Below are 22,366 nucleotides of genomic sequence, written 5' to 3'. Positions count from 1 at the left end.
ATAGTGGTAGTGGGGTGGTAGATACCTAGTCTCCATTATGGCTCTAATTTGGTAGTGGTAGTGGGGTGGTAGATACCTAGTCTCCATTATGGCTCTAATCTGGTAGTGGTAGTGGGGTGGAAGATACCTAGTCTCCATTATGGCTCTAATCTGATAGTGGTAGTGGGGTGGTAGATGCCTAGTGCCCTTATGGCTTTAATCTGATAGTGGTAGTGGAATGGTAGATACATAGTCTCCATTATGGCTCTAATCTGATAGAGGTAGTGGGGTGGTAGATACCTAGTCTCCATTATGGCTCTAATCTGATAGTGGTAGTGGGGTGGTAGATACCTAGTCTCCATTATGGCTCTAATCTGATAGTGGTAGTGGGGTGGTAGATGCCAAGTGCCCTTATGGCTCTAATCTTATAGAGGTAGTGGGGTGGTAGATACCTAGTCTCCATTATGGCTCTAATCTGATAGAGGTAGTGGGGTGGTAGATACCTAGTCTCCATTATGGCTCTAATCTGATAGTGGTAGTGGGGTGGTAGATACCTAGTCTCCATTATGGCTCTAATCTGATAGTGGTAGTGGGGTGGTAGATACCTAGTCTCCATTATGGCTCTAATCTGATAGTGGTAGTGGGGTGGTAGATACCTAGTCTCCATTATGGCTCTAATCTGATAGCGGTAGTGGAGTGGTAGATGCCTATTGCCTTTATGGCTCTAATCTGATAGTGGTAGTGGGGTGGTAGATGCCTAGGGCCCTTATGGCTCTAATCTGATAGTGGTAGTGGGGTGGTAGATACCTAGTCTCCATTATGGCTCTAATCTGATAGTGGTAGTGGGGTGGTAGATACCTAGTCTCCCTTATGGCTCTAATCTGGTAGTAGTAGTGGGGTGGTAGATGTCTAGTCTCCGTTTTGGCTCTAATCTGGTAGTAGTAGAGGGGTGGTAGATGCCTAGTGCCCTTATGGCTCTAATCTGGTAGTGGTAGTTGGGTGGTAGATGCCTAGTGCCCTTATGGCTCTAATCTGGTAGTGGTAGTTGGGTGGTAGATGTCTAGTGTCCTTATGGCTCTAATCTGATAGTGGTAGATGTCTAGTCTCCATTATGGCTCTAATCTGATAGTGGTAGTGGGGTGGTAGATACCTAGTGCCTTTATGGCTCTAATCTGATAGTGGTAGTGGGGTGGTAGATACCTAGTCTCCATTATGGCTCTAATCTGATAGTGGTAGTGGGGTGGTAGATGCCTAGTGCCTTTATGGCTCTAATCTGATAGTGGTAGTGGGGTGGTAGATGCCAAGTGCCCTTATGGCTCTAATCTTATAGAGGTAGTGGGGTGGTAGATACCTAGTCTCCATTATGGCTCTAATCTGATAGAGGTAGTGGGGTGGTAGATACCTAGTCTCCATTATGGCTCTAATCTGATAGTGGTAGTGGGGTGGTAGATACCTAGTCTCCATTATGGCTCTAATCTGATAGTGGTAGTGGGGTGGTAGATACCTAGTCTCCATTATGGCTCTAATCTGATAGTGGTAGTGGGGTGGTAGATACCTAGTCTCCATTATGGCTCTAATCTGATAGTGGTAGTGGGGTGGTAGATGCCTATTGCCTTTATGGCTCTAATCTGATAGTGGTAGTGGGGTGGTAGATGCCTAGGGCCCTTATGGCTCTAATCTGATAGTGGTAGTGGGGTGGTAGATACCTAGTCTCCATTATGGCTCTAATCTGATAGTGGTAGTGGGGTGGTAGATGCCTAGTGCCATTATGGCTTTAATCTGATAGTGGTAGTGGAATGGTAGATACATAGTCTCCATTATGGCTCTAATCTGATAGTGGTAGTGTGGTGGTAGATGCCTAGTGCCCTTATGGCTCTAATCTGATAGTGGTAGTGGGGTGGTAGATACCTAGTCTCCATTATGGCTCTAATCTGATAGTGGTAGTGGGGTGGTAGATACCTAGTCTCCATTATGGCTCTAATCTGATAGTGGTAGTGGGGTGGTAGATACCTAGTCTCCATTCTGGCTCTAATCTGATAGTGGTAGTGGGGTGGTAGATACCTAGTCTCCATTATGGCTCTAATCTGGTAGTGGTAGTGGGGTGGTAGATACCTAGTCTCCATTATGGCTCTAATCTGGTAGTGGTAGTGGGGTGGAAGATACCTAGTCTCCATTATGGCTCTAATCTGATAGTGGTAGTGGGGTGGTAGATGCCTAGTGCCCTTATGGCTTTAATCTGATAGTGGTAGTGGAATGGTAGATACATAGTCTCCATTATGGCTCTAATCTGATAGAGGTAGTGGGGTGGTAAATGACTAGTCTCCCTTATGGCTCTAATCTGGTAGTAGTAGTGGGGTGGTAGATGTCTAGTCTCCGTTTTGGCTCTAATCTGGTAGTAGTAGTGGGGTGGTAGATGCCTAGTGCCCTTATGGCTCTAATCTGGTAGTGGTAGTTGGGTGGTAGATGTCTAGTGTCCTTATGGCTCTAATCTGATAGTGGTAGATGTCTAGTCTCCATTATGGCTCTAATCTGATAGTGGTAGTGGGGTGGTAGATACCTAGTCTCCATTATGGCTCTAATCTGATAGTGGTAGTGGGGTGGTAGATACCTAGTCTCCATTATGGCTCTAATCTGATAGTGGTAGTGGGGTGGTAGATACCTAGTCTCCATTATGGCTCTAATCTGATAGTGGTAGTGGGGTGGTAGATACCTAGTCTCCATTATGGCTCTAATCTGATAGTGGTAGTGGGGTGGTAGATACCTAGTCTCCATTATGGCTCTAATCTGATAGTGGTAGTGGGGTGGTAGATGCCTATTGCCTTTATGGCTCTAATCTGATAGTGGTAGTGGGGTGGTAGATGCCTAGGGCCCTTATGGCTCTAATCTGATAGTGGTAGTGGGGTGGTAGATACCTAGTCTCCATTATGGCTCTAATCTGATAGTGGTAGTGGGGTGGTAGATACCTAGTCTCCCTTATGGCTCTAATCTGGTAGTAGTAGTGGGGTGGTAGATGTCTAGTCTCCGTTTTGGCTCTAATCTGGTAGTAGTAGTGGGGTGGTAGATGCCTAGTGCCCTTATGGCTCTAATCTGGTAGTGGTAGTTGGGTGGTAGATGCCTAGTGCCCTTATGGCTCTAATCTGGTAGTGGTAGTTGGGTGGTAGATGTCTAGTGTCCTTATGGCTCTAATCTGATAGTGGTAGATGTCTAGTCTCCATTATGGCTCTAATCTGATAGTGGTAGTGGGGTGGTAGATACCTAGTGCCTTTATGGCTCTAATCTGATAGTGGTAGTGGGGTGGTAGATACCTAGTCTCCATTATGGCTCTAATCTGATAGTGGTAGTGGGGTGGTAGATGCCAAGTGCCCTTATGGCTCTAATCTTATAGAGGTAGTGGGGTGGTAGATACCTAGTCTCCATTATGGCTCTAATCTGATAGAGGTAGTGGGGTGGTAGATACCTAGTCTCCATTATGGCTCTAATCTGATAGTGGTAGTGGGGTGGTAGATACCTAGTCTCCATTATGGCTCTAATCTGATAGTGGTAGTGGGGTGGTAGATACCTAGTCTCCATTATGGCTCTAATCTGATAGTGGTAGTGGGGTGGTAGATACCTAGTCTCCATTATGGCTCTAATCTGATAGTGGTAGTGGGGTGGTAGATGCCTATTGCCTTTATGGCTCTAATCTGATAGTGGTAGTGGGGTGGTAGATGCCTAGGGCCCTTATGGCTCTAATCTGATAGTGGTAGTGGGGTGGTAGATACCTAGTCTCCATTATGGCTCTAATCTGATAGTGGTAGTGGGGTGGTAGATGCCTAGTGCCATTATGGCTTTAATCTGATAGTGGTAGTGGAATGGTAGATACATAGTCTCCATTATGGCTCTAATCTGATAGTGGTAGTGTGGTGGTAGATGCCTAGTGCCCTTATGGCTCTAATCTGATAGTGGTAGTGGGGTGGTAGATACCTAGTCTCCATTATGGCTCTAATCTGGTAGTGGTAGAGGGGTGGTAGATACCTAGTCTCCATTATGGCTCTAATCTGATGGTAGTAGTGGGGTGGTAGATACCTAGTCTCCATTATGGCTCTAATATGATAGTGGTAGTGGGGTGGTAGATACCTAGTCTCCATTATGGCTTTAATTTGGTAGTGGTAGTGGGGTGGTAGATACCTAGTCTCCATTATGGCTCTAATCTGGTAGTGGTAGTGGGGTGGAAGATACCTAGTCTCCATTATGGCTCTAATCTGATAGTGGTAGTGGGGTGGTAGATGCCTAGTGCCCTTATGGCTTTAATCTGATAGTGGTAGTGGAATGGTAGATACATAGTCTCCATTATGGCTCTAATCTGATAGAGGTAGTGGGGTGGTAAATGACTAGTCTCCCTTATGGCTCTAATCTGGTAGTAGTAGTGGGGTGGTAGATGTCTAGTCTCCGTTTTGGCTCTAATCTGGTAGTAGTAGTGGGGTGGTAGATGCCTAGTGCCCTTATGGCTCTAATCTGGTAGTGGTAGTTGGGTGGTAGATGTCTAGTGTCCTTATGGCTCTAATCTGATAGTGGTAGATGTCTAGTCTCCATTATGGCTCTAATCTGATAGTGGTAGTGGGGTGGTAGATACCTAGTCTCCATTATGGCTCTAATCTGATAGAGGTAGTGGGGTGGTAGATACCTAGTCTCCATTATGGCTCTAATCTGATAGTGGTAGTGGGGTGGTAGATACCTAGTCTCCATTATGGCTCTAATCTGATAGTGGTAGTGGGGTGGTAGATACCTAGTCTCCATTATGGCTCTAATCTGATAGTGGTAGTGGGGTGGTAGATACCTAGTCTCCATTATGGCTCTAATCTGATAGTGGTAGTGGGGTGGTAGATGCCTATTGCCTTTATGGCTCTAATCTGATAGTGGTAGTGGGGTGGTAGATGCCTAGGGCCCTTATGGCTCTAATCTGATAGTGGTAGTGGGGTGGTAGATACCTAGTCTCCATTATGGCTCTAATCTGATAGTGGTAGTGGGGTGGTAGATACCTAGTCTCCCTTATGGCTTTAATCTGGTAGTAGTAGTGGGGTGGTAGATGTCTAGTCTCCGTTTTGGCTCTAATCTGGTAGTAGTAGAGGGGTGGTAGATGCCTAGTGCCCTTATGGCTCTAATCTGGTAGTGGTAGTTGGGTGGTAGATGCCTAGTGCCCTTATGGCTCTAATCTGGTAGTGGTAGTTGGGTGGTAGATGTCTAGTGTCCTTATGGCTCTAATCTGATAGTGGTAGATGTCTAGTCTCAATTATGGCTCTAATCTGATAGTGGTAGTGGGGTGGTAGATACCTAGTGCCTTTATGGCTCTAATCTGATAGTGGTAGTGGGGTGGTAGATACCTAGTCTCCATTATGGCTCTAATCTGATAGTGGTAGTGGGGTGGTAGATGCCTAGTGCCTTTATGGCTCTAATCTGATAGTGGTAGTGGGGTGGTAGATGCCAAGTGCCCTTATGGCTCTAATCTTATAGAGGTAGTGGGGTGGTAGATACCTAGTCTCCATTATGGCTCTAATCTGATAGAGGTAGTGGGGTGGTAGATACCTAGTCTCCATTATGGCTCTAATCTGATAGTGGTAGTGGGGTGGTAGATACCTAGTCTCCATTATGGCTCTAATCTGATAGTGGTAGTGGGGTGGTAGATACCTAGTCTCCATTATGGCTCTAATCTGATAGTGGTAGTGGGGTGGTAGATACCTAGTCTCCATTATGGCTCTAATCTGATAGTGGTAGTGAGTTGGTAGATGCCTATTGCCTTTATGGCTCTAATCTGATAGTGGTAGTGGGGTGGTAGATGCCTAGGGCCCTTATGGCTCTAATCTGATAGTGGTAGTGGGGTGGTAGATACCTAGTCTCCATTATGGCTCTAATCTGATAGTGGTAGTGGGGTGGTAGATGCCTAGTGCCCTTATGGCTTTAATCTGATAGTGGTAGTGGAATGGTAGATACATAGTCTCCATTATGGCTCTAATCTGATAGAGGTAGTGGGGTGGTAAATGACTAGTCTCCCTTATGGCTCTAATCTGGTAGTAGTAGTGGGGTGGTAGATGTCTAGTCTCCGTTTTGGCTCTAATCTGGTAGTAGTAGTGGGGTGGTAGATGCCTAGTGCCCTTATGGCTCTAATCTGGTAGTGGTAGTTGGGTGGTAGATGTCTAGTGTCCTTATGGCTCTAATCTGATAGTGGTAGATGTCTAGTCTCCATTATGGCTCTAATCTGATAGTGGTAGTGGGGTGGTAGATACCTAGTCTCCATTATGGCTCTAATCTGATAGAGGTAGTGGGGTGGTAGATACCTAGTCTCCATTATGGCTCTAATCTGATAGTGGTAGTGGGGTGGTAGATACCTAGTCTCCATTATGGCTCTAATCTGATAGTGGTAGTGGGGTGGTAGATACCTAGTCTCCATTATGGCTCTAATCTGATAGTGGTAGTGGGGTGGTAGATACCTAGTCTCCATTATGGCTCTAATCTGATAGTGGTAGTGGGGTGGTAGATGCCTATTGCCTTTATGGCTCTAATCTGATAGTGGTAGTGGGGTGGTAGATGCCTAGGGCCCTTATGGCTCTAATCTGATAGTGGTAGTGGGGTGGTAGATACCTAGTCTCCATTATGGCTCTAATCTGATAGTGGTAGTGGGGTGGTAGATACCTAGTCTCCCTTATGGCTTTAATCTGGTAGTAGTAGTGGGGTGGTAGATGTCTAGTCTCCGTTTTGGCTCTAATCTGGTAGTAGTAGAGGGGTGGTAGATGCCTAGTGCCCTTATGGCTCTAATCTGGTAGTGGTAGTTGGGTGGTAGATGCCTAGTGCCCTTATGGCTCTAATCTGGTAGTGGTAGTTGGGTGGTAGATGTCTAGTGTCCTTATGGCTCTAATCTGATAGTGGTAGATGTCTAGTCTCAATTATGGCTCTAATCTGATAGTGGTAGTGGGGTGGTAGATACCTAGTGCCTTTATGGCTCTAATCTGATAGTGGTAGTGGGGTGGTAGATACCTAGTCTCCATTATGGCTCTAATCTGATAGTGGTAGTGGGGTGGTAGATGCCTAGTGCCTTTATGGCTCTAATCTGATAGTGGTAGTGGGGTGGTAGATGCCAAGTGCCCTTATGGCTCTAATCTTATAGAGGTAGTGGGGTGGTAGATACCTAGTCTCCATTATGGCTCTAATCTGATAGAGGTAGTGGGGTGGTAGATACCTAGTCTCCATTATGGCTCTAATCTGATAGTGGTAGTGGGGTGGTAGATACCTAGTCTCCATTATGGCTCTAATCTGATAGTGGTAGTGGGGTGGTAGATACCTAGTCTCCATTATGGCTCTAATCTGATAGTGGTAGTGGGGTGGTAGATACCTAGTCTCCATTATGGCTCTAATCTGATAGTGGTAGTGAGTTGGTAGATGCCTATTGCCTTTATGGCTCTAATCTGATAGTGGTAGTGGGGTGGTAGATGCCTAGGGCCCTTATGGCTCTAATCTGATAGTGGTAGTGGGGTGGTAGATACCTAGTCTCCATTATGGCTCTAATCTGATAGTGGTAGTGGGGTGGTAGATGCCTAGTGCCATTATGGCTTTAATCTGATAGTGGTAGTGGAATGGTAGATACATAGTCTCCATTATGGCTCTAATCTGATAGTGGTAGTGGGGTGGTAAATACCTAGTTTCCATTATGGCTCTAATCTGATAGTGGTAGTGGGGTGGTAGATGTCTAGTGCCCTTATGGCTCTAATCTGATAGTGGTAGCGGGGTGGTAGATGCCTAGTGCCCTTATGGCTCCAATATGATAGTGGTAGTGTGGTGGTAGATGCCTAGTGCCCTTATGGCTCTAATCTGATAGTGGTAGTGGGGTGGTAGATACCTAGTCTCCATTATGGCTCTAATCTGGTAGTGGTAGAGGGGTGGTAGATACCTAGTCTCCATTATGGCTCTAATCTGATGGTAGTAGTGGGGTGGTAGATACCTAGTCTCCATTATGGCTCTAATATGATAGTGGTAGTGGGGTGGTAGATACCTAGTCTCCATTATGGCTCTAATTTGGTAGTGGTAGTGGGGTGGTAGATACCTAGTCTCCATTATGGCTCTAATCTGGTAGTGGTAGTGGGGTGGAAGATACCTAGTCTCCATTATGGCTCTAATCTGATAGTGGTAGTGGGGTGGTAGATGCCTAGTGCCCTTATGGCTTTAATCTGATAGTGGTAGTGGGGTGGTAGATGCCTAGTGCCCTTATGGCTTTAATCTGATAGTGGTAGTGGAATGGTAGATACATAGTCTCCATTATGGCTCTAATCTGATAGAGGTAGTGGGGTGGTAGATGCCTAGTGCCCTTATGGCTCTAATCTGATAGTGGTAGATACCTAGTCTCCATTATGGCTCTAATCTGGTAGTGGTAGTGGGGTGGTAGATACCTAGTCTCCATTATGGCTCTAATCTGATAGTGGTAGTGGGGTGGTAGATACCTAGTCTCCATTATGGCTCTAATCTTATAGTGGTAGTGGGGTGGTAGATGCCTAGGGCCCTTATGGCTCTAATCTGATAGTGGTAGTGGGGTGGTAGATGTCTAGTGCCTTTATGGCTCTAATCTGATAGTGGTAGCGGGGTGGTAGATGCCTAGGGCCCTTATGGCTCTAATCTGATAGTGGAAGTGTGGTGGTAGATGCCTAGTGCCCTTATGGCTCTAATCTGATAGTGGTAGTGGGGTGGTAGATACCTAGTCTCCATTATGGCTCTAATCTGATAGTGGTAGTGGGGTGGTAGATACCTAGTCTCCATTATGGCTCTAATTTGGTAGTGGTAGTGGGGTGGTAGATACCTAGTCTCCATTATGGCTCTAATCTGGTAGTGGTAGTGGGGTGGAAGATACCTAGTCTCCATTATGGCTCTAATCTGATAGTGGTAGTGGGGTGGTAGATGCCTAGTGCCCTTATGGCTTTAATCTGATAGTGGTGGTGGAATGGTAGATACATATTCTCCATTATGGCTCTATTCTGATAGAGGTAGTGGGGTGGTAAATGACTAGTCTCCCTTATGGCTCTAATCTGGTAGTAGTAGTGGGGTGGTAGATGTCTAGTCTCCGTTTTGGCTCTAATCTGGTAGTAGTAGTGGGGTGGTAGATGCCTAGTGCCCTTATGGCTCTAATCTGATAGTGGTAGTGGGGTGGTAGATGCCTATTGCCTTTATGGCTCTAATCTGATAGTGGTAGTGGGGTGGTAGATGCCTAGGGCCCTTATGGCTCTAATCTGATAGTGGTAGTGGGGTGGTAGATACCTAGTCTCCATTATGGCTCTAATCTGATAGTGGTAGTGGGGTGGTAGATACCTAGTCTCCCTTATGGCTCTAATCTGGTAGTAGTAGTGGGGTGGTAGATGTCTAGTCTCCGTTTTGGCTCTAATCTGGTAGTAGTAGAGGGGTGGTAGATGCCTAGTGCCCTTATGGCTCTAATCTGGTAGTGGTAGTTGGGTGGTAGATGTCTAGTGTCCTTATGGCTCTAATCTGATAGTGGTAGATGTCTAGTCTCCATTATGGCTCTAATCTGATAGTGGTAGTGGGGTGGTAGATACCTAGTGCCTTTATGGCTCTAATCTGATAGTGGTAGTGGGGTGGTAGATACCTAGTCTCCATTATGGCTCTAATCTGATAGTGGTAGTGGGGTGGTAGATGCCTAGTGCCTTTATGGCTCTAATCTGATAGTGGTAGTGGGGTGGTAGATGCCAAGTGCCCTTATGGCTCTAATCTTATAGAGGTAGTGGGGTGGTAGATACCTAGTCTCCATTATGGCTCTAATCTGATAGAGGTAGTGGGGTGGTAGATACCTAGTCTCCATTATGGCTCTAATCTGATAGTGGTAGTGGGGTGGTAGATACCTAGTCTCCATTATGGCTCTAATCTGATAGTGGTAGTGGGGTGGTAGATACCTAGTCTCCATTATGGCTCTAATCTGATAGTGGTAGTGGGGTGGTAGATACCTAGTCTCCATTATGGCTCTAATCTGATAGTGGTAGTGAGTTGGTAGATGCCTATTGCCTTTATGGATCTAATCTGATAGTGGTAGTGGGGTGGTAGATGCCTAGGGCCCTTATGGCTCTAATCTGATAGTTGTAGTGGGGTGGTAGATACCTAGTCTCCATTATGGCTCTAATCTGATAGTGGTAGTGGGGTGGTAGATGCCTAGTGCCATTATGGCTTTAATCTGATAGTGGTAGTGGAATGGTAGATACATAGTCTCCATTATGGCTCTAATCTGATAGTGGTAGTGGGGTGGTAAATACCTAGTTTCCATTATGGCTCTAATCTGATAGTGGTAGTGGGGTGGTAGATGTCTAGTGCCCTTATGGCTCTAATCTGATAGTGGTAGCGGGGTGGTAGATGCCTAGTGCCCTTATGGCTCCAATATGATAGTGGTAGTGTGGTGGTAGATGCCTAGTGCCCTTATGGCTCTAATCTGATAGTGGTAGTGGGGTGGTAGATACCTAGTCTCCATTATGGCTCTAATCTGGTAGTGGTAGAGGGGTGGTAGATACCTAGTCTCCATTATGGCTCTAATCTGATGGTAGTAGTGGGGTGGTAGATACCTAGTCTCCATTATGGCTCTAATATGATAGTGGTAGTGGGGTGGTAGATACCTAGTCTCCATTATGGCTCTAATTTGGTAGTGGTAGTGGGGTGGTAGATACCTAGTCTCCATTATGGCTCTAATCTGGTAGTGGTAGTGGGGTGGAAGATACCTAGTCTCCATTATGGCTCTAATCTGATAGTGGTAGTGGGGTGGTAGATGCCTAGTGCCCTTATGGCTTTAATCTGATAGTGGTAGTGGGGTGGTAGATGCCTAGTGCCCTTATGGCTTTAATCTGATAGTGGTAGTGGAATGGTAGATACATAGTCTCCATTATGGCTCTAATCTGATAGAGGTAGTGGGGTGGTAGATGCCTAGTGCCCTTATGGCTCTAATCTGATAGTGGTAGATACCTAGTCTCCATTATGGCTCTAATCTGGTAGTGGTAGTGGGGTGGTAGATACCTAGTCTCCATTATGGCTCTAATCTGATATTGGTAGTGGGGTGGTAGATACCTAGTCTCCATTATGGCTCTAATCTTATAGTGGTAGTGGGGTGGTAGATGCCTAGGGCCCTTATGGCTCTAATCTGATAGTGGTAGTGGGGTGGTAGATGTCTAGTGCCTTTATGGCTCTAATCTGATAGTGGTAGCGGGGTGGTAGATGCCTAGGGCCCTTATGGCTCTAATCTGATAGTGGAAGTGTGGTGGTAGATGCCTAGTGCCCTTATGGCTCTAATCTGATAGTGGTAGTGGGGTGGTAGATACCTAGTCTCCATTATGGCTCTAATCTGGTAGTGGTAGAGGGGTGGTAGATACCTAGTCTCCATTATGGCTCTAATTTGGTAGTGGTAGTGGGGTGGTAGATACCTAGTCTCCATTATGGCTCTAATCTGGTAGTGGTAGTGGGGTGGAAGATACCTAGTCTCCATTATGGCTCTAATCTGATAGTGGTAGTGGGGTGGTAGATGCCTAGTGCCCTTATGGCTTTAATCTGATAGTGGTGGTGGAATGGTAGATACATATTCTCCATTATGGCTCTATTCTGATAGAGGTAGTGGGGTGGTAAATGACTAGTCTCCCTTATGGCTCTAATCTGGTAGTAGTAGTGGGGTGGTAGATGTCTAGTCTCCGTTTTGGCTCTAATCTGGTAGTAGTAGTGGGGTGGTAGATGCCTAGTGCCCTTATGGCTCTAATCTGGTAGTGGTAGTTAGGTGGTAGATGCCTAGTGCCCTTATGGCTCTAATCTGGTAGTGGTAGTTGGGTGGTAGATGTCTAGTGTCCTTATGGCTCTAATCTGATAGTGGTAGATGTCTAGTCTCCATTATGGCTCTAATCTGATAGTGGTAGTGGGGTGGTAGGTGCCTAGTGCCCTTATGGCTCTAATCTGATAATGGTAGTGGGGTGATAGATACCTAGTCTCCATTATGGCTCTAATCTGATAGTGGTAGTGGGGTGGTAGATGACTAGAGCCCGTATGGCTCTAATCTGATAGTGTTAGTGGGGTGGTAGATACCTAGTCTCCATTATGGCTCTAATCTGATAGAGGTAGTGGGGTGGTAGATACCTAGTCTCCATTATGGCTCTAATCTGATAGAGGTAGCGGGGTGGGAGATACCTAGTCTCCATTATGGCTCTAATCTGATATTGGTAGTGGGGTGGTAAATGATTACTCTCAATTATGGCTCTAATCTGATTGTGGTAGTGGGGTGGTAGATACCTAGTCTCCATTATGGCTCTAATCTGATAGTGGTAGTGGGGTGGGAAATACCTAGTCTCCATTATGGCTCTAATCTGATAGTGGTAGTGGGGTGATAGATACCTAGTCTCCATTATGGCACTAATCTGATAGTGGTAGTGGGGTGGTAGATGCCTAGTGCCTTTATGGCTCTAATTTGATAGTGGTAGTGGGGTGGTAGATGCCTAGTGCCCTACTGGCTCTAATCTGATAGTGGTAGTGGGGTGGAAGATGCCTAGTTTCCATTATGGCTCTAATCTGATAGTGGTAGTGGGGTGGTAGATGCCTAGTGCCTTTATGGCTCTAATCTGATAGTGGTAGTGGGGTGGTAGATACCTAGTTTCCATTATGGCTCTAATCTGATAGTGGTAGTGGGGTGGTAGATGTCCAGTGCCTTTATGGATCTAATCTGATAGTGGTAGCGGGGTGGTAGATGCCTAGTGCCCTTATGGCTCTAATCTGATAGTGGTAGTGTGGTGATAGATGCCTAGTGCCCTTAAGGCTCTAATCTGATAGTGGTAGTGGGGTGGTAGATACCTAGTCTCCATTATGGCTCTAATCTGGTAGTGGTAGAGGGGTGGTAGATACCTAGTCTCCATTATGGCTCTAATCTTATAGTAGTAGTGGGGTGGTAGATACCTAGTCTCCATTATGGCTCTAATCTGATAGTGGTAGTGGGGTGGTAGATACCTAGTCTCCATTATGGCTCTAATCTGATAGTGGTAGTGGGGTGGTAGATGCCTAGGGCCCTTATGGCTCTAATCTGATAGTGGTAGTGGGGTGGTAGATACCTAGTCTCCATTATGGCTCTAATCTGATAGTGGTAGTGGGGTGGTAGATGCCTAGTGCCCTTATGGCTCTAATCTGATAGTGGTAGTGGGTTGATAGATGCCTAGTGCCCTTATGGCTCTAATCTGATAGTGGTAGTGGGGTGGTAGATACCTAGTTTCCATTATGGCTCTAATCTGATAGTGGTAGTGGGGTGGTAGATGTCTAGTGCCTTTATGGCTCTAATCTGATAGTGGTAGCGGGGTGGTAGATGCCTAGTGCCCTTATGGCTCTAATCTGATAGTGGAAGTGTGGTGGTAGATGCCTAGTGCCCTTATGGCTCTAATCTGATAGTGGTAGTGGGGTGGTAGATACCTAGTCTCCATTATGGCTCTAATCTGGTAGTGGTAGAGGGGTGGTAGATACCTAGTCTCCATTATGGCTCTAATTTGGTAGTGGTAGTGGGGTGGTAGATACCTAGTCTCCATTATGGCTCTAATCTGGTAGTGGTAGTGGGGTGGAAGATACCTAGTCTCCATTATGGCTCTAATCTGATAGTGATAGTGGGGTGGTAGATGCCTAGTGCCCTTATGGCTTTAATCTGATAGTGGTGGTGGAATGGTAGATACATATTCTCCATTATGGCTCTATTCTGATAGAGGTAGTGGGGTGGTAAATGACTAGTCTCCCTTATGGCTCTAATCTGGTAGTAGTAGTGGGGTGGTAGATGTCTAGTCTCCGTTTTGGCTCTAATCTGGTAGTAGTAGTGGGGTGGTAGATGCCTAGTGTCCTTATGGCTCTAATCTGATAGTGGTAGATGTCTAGTCTCCATTATGGCTCCAATCTGATAGTGGTAGTGGGGTGGTAGGTGCCTATTGCCCTTATGGCTCTAATCTGATAATGGTAGTGGGGTGATAGATACCTAGTCTCCATTATGGCTCTAATCTGATAGTGGTAGTGGGGTGGTAGATGACTAAAGCCCGTATGGCTCTAATCTGATAGTGTTAGTGGGGTGGTAGATACCTAGTCTCCATTATGGCTCTAATCTGATAGAGGTAGTGGGGTGGTAGATACCTAGTCTCCATTATGGCTCTAATCTGATAGAGGTAGCGGGGTGGGAGATACCTAGTCTCCATTATGGCTCTAATCTGATATTGGTAGTGGGGTGGTAAATGATTACTCTCAATTATGGCTCTAATCTGATTGTGGTAGTGGGGTGGTAGATACCTAGTCTCCATTATGGCTCTAATCTGATAGTGGTAGTGGGGTGGGAAATACCTAGTCTCCATTATGGCTCTAATCTGATAGAGGTAGTGGGGCGGTAGATACCTAGTCTCCATTATGGCTCTAATCTGATAGTGGTAGTGGGGTGGTAGATGTCTAGTGCCCTTATGGCTCTAATCTGATAGTGGTAGATGTCTAGTCTCCATTATGGCTCTAATCTGATAGTGGTAGTGGGGTGATAGATACCTAGTCTCCATTATGGCACTAATCTGATAGTGGTAGTGGGGTGGTAGATGCCTAGTGCCTTTATGGCTCTAATCTGATAGTGGTAGTGGGGTGGTAGATGCCTAGTGCCCTTATGGCTCTAATCTGATAGTGGTAGTGGGGTGGTAGATGCCTAGTTTCCATTATGGCTCTAATCTGATAGTGGTAGTGGGGTGGTAGATGCCTAGTGCCTTTATGGCTCTAATCTGATAGTGGTAGTGGGGTGGTAGATACCTAGTTTCCATTATGGCTCTAATCTGATAGTGGTAGTGGGGTGGTAGATGTCTAGTGCCTTTATGGCTCTAATCTGATAGTGGTAGCGGGGTGGTAGATGCCTAGTGCCCTTATGGCTCTAATCTGATAGTGGTAGTGTGGTGGTAGATGCCTAGTGCCCTTATGGCTCTAATCTGATAGTGGTAGTGGGGTGGTAGATACCTAGTCTCCATTATGGCTCTAATCTGGTAGTGGTAGAGGGGTGGTAGATACCTAGTCTCCATTATGGCTCTAATCTTATAGTAGTAGTGGGGTGGTAGATACCTAGTCTCCATTATGGCTCTAATCTGATAGTGGTAGTGGGGTGGTAGATACCTAGTCTCCATTATGGCTCTAATCTGATAGTGGTAGTGGGGTGGTAGATACCTAGTCTCCATTATGGCTCTAATCTGATAGTGGTAGTGGGGTGGTAGATACCTAGTCTCCATTATGGCTCTAATCTGTTAGTGGTAGTGGGGTGGAAGATACCTACTCTCCATTAAATCAAATCAAATCAAATCAAATTTTATTAGTCACATACACATGGTTAGCAGATGTTAATGCGAGTGTAGCGAAATGCTTGTGCTTCTAGTTCCGACAATGCAGTAATAACCAACAGTAATCTAACCTAACAATTCCACAACTACTACCTTACACACACACACAAGTGTAAAGGGATAAAGAATATGTACATAAAGATATATGAATGAGTGGTGGTACAGAACGGCATGGCAGATGCAGTAGATGGTATAGAGTGCGGTATATACATATGAGATGAGTACTGTAGGGTATGTAAACATAAAGTGGCATAGTTTAAAGTGGCTAGTGGTACATGTATTACATAAAGATGGCAAGATGCAGTAGATGATATAGAGTACAGTATATACATATGAGATGGGTAATGTAGGGTATGTAAACATTGTATTAAGTGGCATTGTTTAAAGTGGCTAGTGGTACATTTTTACATAATTTCCATCAATTCCCATTTTTAAAGTGGCTGGAGTTGAGTCAGTATGTTGGCAGCGGCCGCTAAATGTTAGTGGTGGCTGTTTAACAGTCTGATGGCCTTGAGATAGAAGCTGTTTTTCAGTCTCTCGGTCCCTGCTTTGATGCACCTGTACTGACCTCGCCTTCTGGATGATAGCGGGGTGAACAGGCAGTGGCTTGGGTGGTTGTTGTCCTTGATGATCTTTATGGCCTTCCTGTGACATCGGGTGGTGTAGGTGTCCTGGAGGGCAGGTAGTTTGCCCCTGGTGATGCGTTCTGCAGACCTCACTACCCTCTGGAGAGCCTTACGGTTGTGGGCGGAGCAGTTGCCGTACCAGGCGGTGATACAGCCCGACAGGATGCTCTCGATTGTGCATCTGTAGAAGTTTGTGAGTGCTTTTGGTGACAAGCCGAATTTCTTCAGCCTCCTGAGGTTGAAGAGGCGCTGCTGCGCCTTCTTCACAACGCTGTCTGTGTGGGTGGACCAATTCAGTTTGTCCGTGATGTGTACACCGAGGAACTTAAAACTTTCCACCTTCTCCACTACTGACCCATCGATGTGGATAGGGGGGTGCTCCCTCTGCTGTTTCCTGAAGTCCACAATCATCTCCTTTGTTTTGTTGACGTTGAGTGTGAGGTTATTTTCCTGACACCACACTCCGAGGGCCCTCACCTCCTCCCTGTAGGCTGTCTCGTCGTTGTTGGTAATCAAGCCTACCACTGTAGTGTCATCCGCAAACTTGATGATTGAGTTGGAGGCGTGCATGGCCACGCAGTCGTGGGTGAACAGGGAGTACAGGAGAGGGCTCAGAACGCACCCTTGTGGGGCCCCAGTGTTGAGGATCAGCGGGGTGGAGATGTTGTTACCTACCCTCACCACCTGGGGGCGGCCCGTCAGGAAGTCCAGGACCCAGTTGCACAGGGCGGGGTCGAGACCCAGGGTCTCGAGCTTGATGACGAGTTTGGAGGGTACTATGGTGTTAAATGCTGAGCTGTAATCGATGAACAGCATTCTCACATGGGTATTCCTCTTGTCCAGATGGGTTAGGGCAGTGTGCAGTGTGGTTGCGATTGCGTCGTCTGTGGACCTATTGGGTCGGTAAGCAAATTGGAGTGGGTCTAGGGTGTCCGGTAGGGTGGAGGTGATATGGTCCTTGACTAGTCTCTCAAAGCACTTCATGATGACGGAAGTGAGTGCTACGGGGCGGTAGTCGTTTAGCTCAGTTACCTTAGCTTTCTTGGGAACAGGAACAATGGTGGCCCTCTTGAAGCATGTGGGAACAGCAGACTGGGATAAGGATTGATTGAATATGTCCGTAAACACACCAGCCAGCTGGTCTGCGCATGCTCTGAGGACGCGGCTGGGAATGCCGTCTGGGCCTGCAGCCTTGCGAGGGTTAACACGTTTAAATGTTTTACTCACCTCGGCTGCAGTGAAGGAGAGCCCGCAGGTTTTGGTAGGGGGCCGTGTCAGTGGCACTGTATTGTCCTCAAAGCGGGCAAAAAAGTTGTTTAGCCTGTCTGGGAGCAAGACATCCTGGTCCGCGACGGGGCTGGTTTTCTTTTTGTAATCCGTGATTGACTGTAGACCCTGCCACATACCTCTTGTGTCTGAGCTGTTGAATTGCGACTCGATTTTGTCTCTGTACTGAGACTTAGCCTGTTTGATTGCCTTGCGGAGAGAATAGCTACACTGTTTGTATTCGGTCATGCTTCCGGTCACCTTGCCCTGGTTAAAAGCAGTGGTTCGCGCTTTCAGTTTCACGCGAATGCTGCCGTCAATCCACGGTTTCTGGTTTGGGAATGTTTTTATCGTTGCTGTGGGTACGACATCGTCAATGCACTTCCTAATGAACTCGCTCACCGAATCAGCATATTCGTCAATATTGTTGTTGGACGCGATGCGGAACATATTCCAATCCGCGTGATCGAAGCAGTCTTGAAGCGTGGATTCAGATTGGTCGGACCAGCGTTGAACAGACCTGAGCGCGGGAGCTTGTTGTTTGAGTTTCTGTTTGTAGGCTGGAATCAACAAAATGGAGTCGTGGTCAGCTTTTCCGAAAGGGGGGCGGGGGAGGGCCTTATAAGCGTCGCGGAAATTAGTATAACAATGGTCTAGTGTTTTTCCAGCCCTGGTAGCACAATCGATATGCTGATAGAATTTAGGGAGTTTTGTTTTTAGATTAGCCTTGTTAAAATCCCCAGCTACGATGAATGCAGCCTCAGGGTGTGTGGTTTCCAGTTTACAAAGAGTCAGATAAAGTTCGTTCAGGGCCATCGATGTGTCTCCTTGGGGGGGAATATATACGGCTGTGATTATGATTGAAGAGAATTCCCTTGGTAGATAATGCGGTCGACATTTGATTGTGAGGAGTTCTAGATCAGGTGAACAGAATGACTTGAGTTCCTGTGTGTTGTTATGATGATCACACCACTTCTCGTTAATCATAAGGCATACCCCCCCGCCCCTCTTCTTACCGGAAAGATGTTTGTTTCTGTCGGCGCGATGCATGAAGAAACCAGCTGGCTGCACCGACTCCGTTAGCGTCCCTTGAGTTAGCCATGTTTCCGTGAAGCAGAGCACGTTGCAATCCCTGATGTCTCTCTGGAATGCTACCCGTGCTCGGATTTCATCAACCTTATTGTCAAGAGACTGGACATTGGCGAGTAGTATGCTAGGGAGTGGAGCGCGATGTGCCCGTCTCCGAAGCCTGACCACGAGACCGCCTCGTTTTCCCCTTTTTCGGCGTCGCACAGGGTCGCCGGCTGGGATCAGATCCATTGTATTGGGTGGAAGGCAAAACACTGGATCCGTTTCGGGAAAGTCATATTCCTGGTAGGAACGATGATGAGTTGACGTTAATCGTATATTCAGTAGTTCCTCCCGACTGTATGTAATGAAACCTAAGATTACCTGGGGTACCGATGTAAGAAATAACACGTAAAAAAACAAAATACTGCATATTTTCCAAGGAACGCGAAGCGAGGCGGACATCTCTTTTCGGCGCCGGAAGTTTATGGCTCTAATCTGATAGTGGTAGTGGGGTGATAGATCCCTAGTGCCTTTATGGCTCTAATCTGATAGAGGTAGTGGGGTGGTAGATACCTAGTCTCCATTATGGCTCTAATCTGATAGTGGTAGTTGGGTGGTAGATACCTAGTCTCCATTATGGCTCTAATCTGGTAGTGGTAGTGGTGTGGTAGATACCTAGTCTCCATTATGGCTCTAATCTGGTAGTGGTTGTGGGGTGGTAGATACCTAGTCTCCATTATGGCTCTAATCTGATAGTGGTAGTGGGGTGGTAGATACCTAGTCTCCTTTATGGCTCTAATCTGATAGTGGTAGTGGGGTGGTAGATGCCTAGTGCCTTTATGGCTCTAATCTGATAGTGGTAGTGGGGTGGTAGATGCCTAGTGCCCTTATGGCTCTAATCTGATAGTGGTAGTGGGGTGGTAGATACCTAGTCTCCATTATGGCTCTAATCTGATAGTGGTAGTGGGGTGGTAGGTGCCTAGTGCCCTTATGGCTCTAATCTGATAATGGTAGTGGGGTGATAGATACCTAGTCTCCATTATGGCTCTAATCTGATAGAGGTAGTGGGGTGGTAGATACCTAGTCTCCATTATGGCTCTAATCTGATAGAGGTAGCGGGGTGGGAGATACCTAGTCTCCATTATGGCTCTAATCTGATATTGGTAGTGGGGTGGTAAATGACTAGTCTCAATTATGGCTCTAATCTGATAGTGGTAGTGGGGTGGTAGATACCTAGTCTCCATTATGGCTCTAATCTGATAGTGGTAGTGGGGTGGGAGATACCTAGTCTCCATTATGGCTCTAATCTGATAGAGGTAGTGGGGTGGTAGATACCTAGTCTCCATTATGGCTCTAATCTGATAGTGGTAGTGGGGTGGTAGATGTCTAGTGCCCTTATGGCTCTAAACTGATAGTGGTAGATGTCTAGTCTCCATTATGGCTCTAATCTGATAGTGGTAGTGGGGTGATAGATACCTAGTCTCCATTATGGCACTAATCTGATAGTGGTAGTGGGGTGGTAGATGCCTAGTGCCTTTATGGCTCTAATCTGATAGTTGTAGATGCCTAGTGCCCTTATGGCTCTATTCTGATAGTGGTAGTGGGGTGGTAGATACCTAGTCTCCATTATGGCTCTAATCTGATAGTGGTAGCGGGGTGGTAGATGCCTAGTGCCTTTATGGCTCTAATCTGATAGTGGTAGTGGGGTGGTAGATGCCTAGTGCCCTTATGGCTCTAATATGATAGCGGTAGTGTGGTGGTAGATGCCTAGTGCCCTTATGGATCTAATCTGATAGTGGTAGTGGGGTGGAAGATACCTACTCTCCATTATGGCTCTAATCTGATAGAGGTAGTGGGGTGGTAGATACCTAGTCTCCATTATGGCTCTAATCTGATAGTGGTAGTGGGGTGGTAGATACCTAGTCTCCTTTATGGCTCTAATCTGATAGTGGTAGTGGGGTGGTAGATGCCTAGTGCCTTTATGGCTCTAATCTGATAGTGGTAGTGGGGTGGTAGATGCCTAGTGCCCTTATGGCTCTAATCTGATAGTGGTAGTGGGGTGGTAGATACCTAGTCTCCATTATGGCTCTAATCTGATAGTGGTAGTGGGGTGGTAGATACCTAGTCTCCATTATGGCTCTAATCTGTTAGTGGTAGTGGGGTGGAAGATACCTACTCTCCATTAAATCAAATCAAATCAAATCAAATTTTATTAGTCACATACACATGGTTAGCAGATGTTAATGCGAGTGTAGCGAAATGCTTGTGCTTCTAGTTCCGACAATGCAGTAATAACCAACAGTAATCTAACCTAACAATTCCACAACTACTACCTTACACACACACACAAGTGTAAAGGGATAAAGAATATGTACATAAAGATATATGAATGAGTGGTGGTACAGAACGGCATGGCAGATGCAGTAGATGGTATAGAGTGCGGTATATACATATGAGATGAGTACTGTAGGGTATGTAAACATAAAGTGGCATAGTTTAAAGTGGCTAGTGGTACATGTATTACATAAAGATGGCAAGATGCAGTAGATGATATAGAGTACAGTATATACATATGAGATGGGTAATGTAGGGTATGTAAACATTGTATTAAGTGGCATTGTTTAAAGTGGCTAGTGGTACATTTTTACATAATTTCCATCAATTCCCATTTTTAAAGTGGCTGGAGTTGAGTCAGTATGTTGGCAGCGGCCGCTAAATGTTAGTGGTGGCTGTTTAACAGTCTGATGGCCTTGAGATAGAAGCTGTTTTTCAGTCTCTCGGTCCCTGCTTTGATGCACCTGTACTGACCTCGCCTTCTGGATGATAGCGGGGTGAACAGGCAGTGGCTTGGGTGGTTGTTGTCCTTGATGATCTTTATGGCCTTCCTGTGACATCGGGTGGTGTAGGTGTCCTGGAGGGCAGGTAGTTTGCCCCTGGTGATGCGTTCTGCAGACCTCACTACCCTCTGGAGAGCCTTACGGTTGTGGGCGGAGCAGTTGCCGTACCAGGCGGTGATACAGCCCGACAGGATGCTCTCGATTGTGCATCTGTAGAAGTTTGTGAGTGCTTTTGGTGACAAGCCGAATTTCTTCAGCCTCCTGAGGTTGAAGAGGCGCTGCTGCGCCTTCTTCACAACGCTGTCTGTGTGGGTGGACCAATTCAGTTTGTCCGTGATGTGTACACCGAGGAACTTAAAACTTTCCACCTTCTCCACTACTGACCCGTCGATGTGGATAGGGGGGTGCTCCCTCTGCTGTTTCCTGAAGTCCACAATCATCTCCTTTGTTTTGTTGACGTTGAGTGTGAGGTTATTTTCCTGACACCACACTCCGAGGGCCCTCACCTCCTCCCTGTAGGCTGTCTCGTCGTTGTTGGTAATCAAGCCTACCACTGTAGTGTCATCCGCAAACTTGATGATTGAGTTGGAGGCGTGCATGGCCACGCAGTCGTGGGTGAACAGGGAGTACAGGAGAGGGCTCAGAACGCACCCTTGTGGGGCCCCAGTGTTGAGGATCAGCGGGGTGGAGATGTTGTTACCTACCCTCACCACCTGGGGGCGGCCCGTCAGGAAGTCCAGGACCCAGTTGCACAGGGCGGGGTCGAGACCCAGGGTCTCGAGCTTGATGACGAGTTTGGAGGGTACTATGGTGTTAAATGCTGAGCTGTAATCGATGAACAGCATTCTCACATGGGTATTCCTCTTGTCCAGATGGGTTAGGGCAGTGTGCAGTGTGGTTGCGATTGCGTCGTCTGTGGACCTATTGGGTCGGTAAGCAAATTGGAGTGGGTCTAGGGTGTCCGGTAGGGTGGAGGTGATATGGTCCTTGACTAGTCTCTCAAAGCACTTCATGATGACGGAAGTGAGTGCTACGGGGCGGTAGTCGTTTAGCTCAGTTACCTTAGCTTTCTTGGGAACAGGAACAATGGTGGCCCTCTTGAAGCATGTGGGAACAGCAGACTGGGATAAGGATTGATTGAATATGTCCGTAAACACACCAGCCAGCTGGTCTGCGCATGCTCTGAGGACGCGGCTGGGAATGCCGTCTGGGCCTGCAGCCTTGCGAG

Source organism: Salvelinus alpinus, chromosome 6 (genome assembly GCF_045679555.1).
Source record: "Salvelinus alpinus chromosome 6, SLU_Salpinus.1, whole genome shotgun sequence".
Taxonomy (NCBI): domain Eukaryota; kingdom Metazoa; phylum Chordata; class Actinopteri; order Salmoniformes; family Salmonidae; genus Salvelinus; species Salvelinus alpinus.
The sequence above is the reverse complement of the archived record's forward strand: the minus strand, read 5'-3'. Positions refer to the sequence as shown.